The sequence below is a fragment of the Cryptomeria japonica genome, unplaced genomic scaffold (assembly GCF_030272615.1).
Source record: "Cryptomeria japonica unplaced genomic scaffold, Sugi_1.0 HiC_scaffold_237, whole genome shotgun sequence".
In the NCBI taxonomy this organism is placed as follows: Eukaryota; Viridiplantae; Streptophyta; class Pinopsida; order Cupressales; family Cupressaceae; genus Cryptomeria; species Cryptomeria japonica.
In genome coordinates, this window is record NW_026729059.1 from 18,352 (window position 1) to 25,000 (window position 6,649).

Consider the following 6,649-nt stretch of genomic DNA (forward strand, 5'->3'; position numbering starts at 1 on the left):
TTGACTTCTTAACGAAAACAAGGTCTTTGAGGTTGACGTAATGCGCACAACCAGGGGAGTCGACCCATCAAACCCAACACCTCCCCTATATAAGCTATTTGTCCGATTCTCATACATGTGTAGCCTGCAGGAGCCATTAGGACATTGACCCCAACTTTTGACTTCTTAACGAAAACAAGGTCTTTGAGGTTGGCGTAATGCGCACAACCAAGGGAGTTGACCCATCAAACCCAACACCTCCCCTATATAAGCTATTTGTCTGATTCTCATACATGTGTAGCCTGCAACAACGATTAGGACATCCACCCCAACTTCTGAATTCGTCTGCGTTGACCGCACCAAAGGTGCACGCCTTGGTGCTCACCAAAATCCGACTTCCGACTTCTTCTGCTATGCGGGGTCTTTGAGGTTGGCGCAGTGCGCACAACCAGGGGAGTCAACCCACCGAATGCAACACCTCCCCTATATAAGCTATTTGTCTGATTCTCATACATGCGTAGACTGCAGCAATGATTAGGACATCCACCCCAACTTTTGACTTCTTAAACAAGACAGGGTCTTTGAAGTTGGTGCAGTGCACACAACCAGGGGAGTCGACCCATCAAACGCAACACCTCCCCTATATAAAGCTATTTGTCCGATTCTCATACGTGTAGTCTGCAGCAGCGATTAGGACATCGACCCCAACTTCCGAATTCGTTTGCATTGACCGCACCAAAGGTGCACGCCTTGGTGTGCACCCTGGAGTGCACTTTGGTGCTCACCTCGGTGCACACTTTGGTGTGCACCTCGGTGTGCACCAAAGGTGCGCACCTTGGAGCGCACCAAAGGTGTACACTTTGGAGCGCACCACATAGGGTCTTTGAGAGGTTGGCGCAGTGCGCACACCAAGGTGGGTGTTGAGGTGCGTGCCGAGGTGGGTGGGTGCTAGGGTGCGCTCCATGGTGGGTGCCAGGGTGGGTGCGTGCTAGGGTGGATTCCAAAGAGGGTCATAGGGTGGGTGCCAAGGTGGGTTGGTGATATAGTGGGTTCAAAGGTGGGTACTAGGGTGGGTTCCAAGGTGGGTCACAAGTTGGGTGCCAGGATGCGTGGGTGTTAGGTTGGGTGCCAAGGTGGGCTCCTGCGTGGGTGGGTGCTAGGGTGGGTTTCAAGGTGGACGCGAGGGCGGGTGCCAAGGTGGGTAACAAGTTGGGTGTTAGGATGGGTGAGTGCTAGAGTGGGTGCCAAGGTGGGTGGGTGCTAAGGTGGATGCCAAGGTGGTTCACAGGGTGGGTGGGTTCTAGGGTGAGTTCCAAGGTGGGTCACAGGTTCAGTGCTAGGGTGGGTGTCAAGGCGGGTGTCGAGGTGCCTGGGTGCTAGGGTGTGGATGCCAATGTGGGTCATAGGGTGGGTACTAGGGTGGGCTGCAATGTGGGTGCCAAGGTGGGTAACATGCTCGGTGGGTTCTAAATTGGGTGCCAGGGTGGGTGTGCACCCACCTTGCCCGAGGTGGGTGCCAAGGTGCCAGTGTGGGTGGGTGCTAAGGTGGATGCCAAGGTGGGTGAGAAGGTGGGTGATAGGTTGAGTGGTAGGATGGGTGGGTGCCAAGATGGGTCACAGGGTGGGTGCAAGGGTGGGTAGGTGCTAGGGTTGGTGTCAGGGTGGGTGGGTGCTAGGTTGGGTTCCAAGGTGGGTGCGAGGGTGAGTGTCAAGGTGGGTCACAGGTTAGGTGCTAGGATGGGTGAGTGCTAGGGTGCAAAGGTGCCAGGGTGGGTGCTAGGATGGGTCGATGCTAGGGTGAGTGGCAAGGTGGGTCCACAAGTGTCAAGGTGGGTGCCGAGGTGGGTGCCAAGTCGGCGACTGCTATGGTGGATGCCAAGGTGGGTCACGGGGTGGGTGCCAAGTTGCTAGGTTGGGTTCCAAGGTGGGTGCCAACGTGGGTGCTAGGGTGCGTGGGTTAAAGGGTGTGTCACAACGTGGGTGCCAGGATGGGTGCGCACCCACACTGGCCAAGACGGGTGCGGGTGCAAGGTTGGGTTCCAAGCCCGGTCACAGGCTGGGTGCTAGGATGGGTGGGTGCCAAGGTGGGCACCAGGGTGGGTGCACCCACCCTGGCCAAGGTGGGTCACGGGGTGGGTCCTAGGGTGGGTAACGGGGTGGGTACTAAGGTGCGTGCCAAGGTGGGTCATAGGGTGGGTGCCAAGGTGGGCACCAGGGTGGGTGTGCACCAACCCTAGCCAGGGTAGGTCACGGGGTGGTTGTCGGGGTGGGCGTCAAGGAGCCAAGGTGGGTGGCAAGTAGCCAAGTTGCGTGCCAAGGTGGGTGTCGGGGTGGGTGCCAAGGATCCAAGGTGGGTGCCAAGGAACCAAGGTGGGTGTCTGGGTGGGTGCCGAGGTGGGAGCCAGGGTGGGTCCCAAGGTGAGTGCAAAGGTGGGTGCCAGGGTCAAGGTGAGTGCCAATGTGGGTTCCAAGGTGCCAGGGTCAGGGTGAGTGCCAATGTGGGTTCAAAGGTGCTAAGTTGGGTGCGAGGTTGGGTGCGAGGGTGGGTGGGTGCCAAGGTGTGCTAGGTGGAAGCCCGGGTGGGTCGGCATCCCATGGGTGTCGAGTTGGGTGCCTGATGGGTGCTTCTTGTCAAGTTTTAGTCGTCGGGACTCATTTCGAGCCTTAGAGGTCGTTTCTTGTCCGGTTGCCCTGTCTTCGACCTGGGAACCCAATTTTGGTCCTCGGGTCCCATTTTTTTTTGTCTCGCATCCCACTTTTGGCCTGTGGCCTTTTCGGGGTCGATTCTCGTTTTGGGCATCAGAGCATGTTTCTTCTCCTAAAACCCAATATTTGTTTATTAAGTCTCGGAACACATTTTTGTTCTCGTGGACCCATCATGGGTCTTGGAACGCATTTGTGGTCCTTGGGTCCCATTTTGCATCCCGAAACTTGTGTTTTGGTGCTTGATCCCTATTTTGGGTGCCCACCTTGCACCAAGTGCGCACCCGGGGCAAACCGAGCGCCTTGGTGCACCGGGGCAAGATCGAGCGTGCACCCGAGGCGCCCCGAACATGCACCAAGGTGCACTCGGCCCACATGTGAGCGCAGGTCGTTGCGCCCGAGGTGGTGTGTGGGCACCGCGTTGCAGACGGGACACTGCACGCACACGACGCCCCCTCCAGGTGCACGCACGTAGGCCGGGCCGGGTGCACACCCGACGCCCTAGCAAGGTGCGCGCACCCGGGCAGGGCTCACACTTGGCGAACGGGGCGCACTTCGCGAGGGAGGGTGTGCACCTCGACGGGGGTGGGTGGCCGGGGTGGATTCGCACGTGGGTCGCGGTTTGCTAAGTACACACTGCGACAAGCTCATAACGGGTGCGATCATACCAGCGTTAGTGCACCGGATCCCATCAGAACTCCGCAGTTAAGCGCGCTTGGGCCGGAGTAGTACTGGGATGGGTGACCTCCCGGGAAGTCCCGGTGTTGCACCCTTTTTTAGTTTTTCGCCGGGCGTCGCAATGCTATTTGAATAAACCTTTTGCCCGTTTGCGTTCTCGTCGGGGCCGGGCCGGGCCGGGGTGCGCTGCCCGCACTACCGCGCGCGCGGGGGCGACACCGAGCGCGCACCCGAGGCGCCCCGAGCACACAGGCCACGGTGCAACCCGGGCGTTGTGCGCGCACCCCGGTGCGCCCGAGGTGCTGCGCGCGCACCCAGGTGAAATCGGTGTGCACCTCGGCCAGTGCGCGCTCGGTCGAGTCGCGCACGTTGGCCAAGGTGCACGGTGATGTTTCTTACTCTAAGGTTCCGCACCAGACGCCCGGGACAGGTGAGCGAAGCTGGGCGGGGCCGGGTGCGCGGCCGGGGCAGGTGCACGCAGCTGGAGAGAGCTTTGGAGCACACTTCGGAGCGCACCAATGATGCGCTCCATTCAAAAGTTTCCTGAAAAGGCAAAAAAAGTTGAGATTATAGAATTTCCCACTTGAGAGATTGTAAAAAAAAAAAATTTAAAATGAAGGAAACGCGGGTGCCAAGGTGTGCGCAGCCCAGCCAAGGTGTGCGCACCAAGGCGCCCACCCTGGCGAAGGTGCACGCAAGGTGCGCACCCGAGGCAAACCGGACAATTAACCCAACTTTCGACTTCGCGCGCACCTTGGAGCGCACTTCGGAGCGCTCCTTGGTGCGCACCAATCTTGGGCACCTCGGAGTGCACCATGGCGCCCACCAAGGTGCGCACCCGGGGCAAACCGAGCTCCGACTTCGTGCGCACCTTGGAGCGCACGAAAGGTGCGCACCATGGCGCCCACCAAGGTGCGCAGCCCAGCCAAGGCGTGCGCATCAAGGTGCGCACCCTGGCGAAGGTGCGCACCCGGGGCAAACCGAGCTCCGACTTCGTGCGCACCTTGGAGCGCACAAAAGGTGCGCAACCCAGCCAAGGTGTGCGCACCCCGGTCAAACCGAGCTCCGAATCGTGCGCACCAGAGGTGCACGCCATCGTGCGCACCTTGGAGCACACTTCGGAGCCCTCCTTGGTGCGCGCCGATGTTGCGCACCTCGGAGCGCACCCGGGGAAAACAATGCAATTAACCCGACTTTCGACTTCGTGGGCACCTCGGAGCGCTCTCGGGTTCGCACCTCGGAGCACACCGAGGTGCGCACCTTTGATGCGCTGCCTTCACCAATTTCCAGAAAAGGCAAGAAAACATTGAGAAGGTGTGCGCACCGAGGTGCCCACCCTGGCGAAGGTGCACGCGAGGTGCGCACCCGGGGCAAACCGGGCTCCGACTTCGTGCACGCCGCACCTTGGAGCACACTTCGGAGCGCTCCTTGGTGCGCACCAGGGCGCGCAACCCAGCCGAGGTGCCCACCCCGGCGAAGGTGCACGCGAGGTGCGCACCCGGGGCAAACCGGGCTCCGACTTCGTGCACGCCATGGTGCCCACCGCGGCGAAGGTGCACGCGAGGTGCGCACCCGGGGCAAACCGGGCTCCGACTTCGTGCACGCCGCACCTTGGAGCACACTTCGGAGCGCTCCTTGGTGCGCACCATGGTGCCCACCAGGGCGCGCAACCCCGCCGAAGGTGCACGCGAGGTGCGCACCCGGGGCAAACCGGGCTCCGACTTCGTGCACGCCGCACCTTGGAGCACACTTCGGAGCGCTCCTTGGTGCGCACCATGGTGCCCACCAGGGCGCGCAACCCCGCCGAAGGTGCACGCGAGGTGCGCACCCGGGGCAAACCGGGCTCCGACTTCGTGCACGCCATGGTGCGCACCGCGGCGAAGGTGCGCACCCGGGGCAAACCGGGCTCCGACTTCGTGCACGCCGCACCTTGGAGCACACTTCGGAGCGCTCCTTGGTGCGCACCAGGGCGCGCAACCCAGCCGAGGTGCCCACCCCGGCGAAGGTGCACGCGAGGTGCGTACCCGGGGCAAACCGGGCTCCGACTTCGTGCACGCCGCACCTTGGAGCACACTTCGGAGCGCTCCTTGGTGCGCACCATGGTGCCCACCAGGCCGCGCAACCCAGCCAAGGTGTGCGCACCAAGGTGCACGCGAGGTGCGCACCCGGGGCAAACCGGGGTCCGACTTCGTGCACGCCGCACCTTGGAGCACACATCGGGGCGCTCCCGGGTTCGCACCGGCGTTGCGCACCGTGGTGGGCACCTCGGAGCACACCAAGGTGGGCAGCGAGGTGCGCACCTTTGATGCGATGCCTTCACTAATTTCCATAAAAGGCAAAAAAAAAACGAGATTTTAAAATTTCCGTTTTGAAAGATAGTGAGAAAAAGGGAATGCTGGTGCCATCTTGAGCCCGCCCTGGTGCGCAGCCCAGCCAAGGTGTGCGCACCAAGGTGCCCACCCTGGCGAAGGTGCGCGCCCGGGCAATTAACCCAACTTCCAACTTCGCGCGCGCCAGGGTGGGAGCGCACCCAACAACCGGGCCTGGGAAGAGCCAATGCGAGAAACCCCACCAAACGCTCTGACAAAAAAAGAGGGGGCGCTCCAGTAACCCCGCTTCGGAGCGCACCCTGGGCAAACCCAGCCAAGGTGCCCACCCCGGCCAAGGTGCAGGCGAGGTGCGCACCCGGGGCAAACCGGGCTCCGACAACGTGCACGCCGCACCTTGGAGCACACTTCGTAGCGCTCCCGGGTGCGCACCTCAGAGCACACCAAGGTGGGCAGCGAGGTGCGCACCTTTGATGCGCTGCCTTCACTAATTTCCAGAAAAGGCAAAAAAAAAAGGAGATTTTAAAATTTCCGTTTTGAAAGATAGTGAAAAAAACGGAACGCGCGTGCCATCTTGAGCCCGCCCTGGTGCGCAGCCCAGGTAAGGTGCCCACCCTGGCAAAGGTGCGCACCCGGGCAATTAACCCTACTTCCGACTTCGTGCGCGCCAGGGTGGCAACCGGGCCTCGGAAGAGCCAATGCGAGAAACCCCACCAAACGCTCCGACAAAAAAAGAGGCGGCGCTCCAATAACCCCGCTTCGGAGCGCAGCCGGGGCAAACCCAGCCAAGGTGCCCACCCCGACGAAGGTGCACGCGAGGTGCGCACCCGGGGCAAACCGGGCTCCGACAACGTGCACGCAGCACCTTGGAGCACACTTCGAAGCACTCCCGGGTGCCCACCGGCGTTGCGCACCGTGGTGGGCAGCGAGGTGCGCACCTTTGATGCGCTGCCTTCACTAAT

At 61.4% G+C, this 6,649-nt stretch overlaps 1 non-coding gene across 1 annotated transcript; it reads left to right on the forward strand.

Moving 5' to 3' along the window:
- Window positions 1–3,336: 3,336 nt before the first annotated feature.
- On the forward strand, window positions 3,337–3,455 carry LOC131869156 (5S ribosomal RNA). Its single transcript, XR_009367551.1, has one exon. It is a non-coding gene; the product is annotated as a 5S ribosomal RNA (ribosomal RNA).
- Window positions 3,456–6,649: the final 3,194 nt, after the last annotated feature.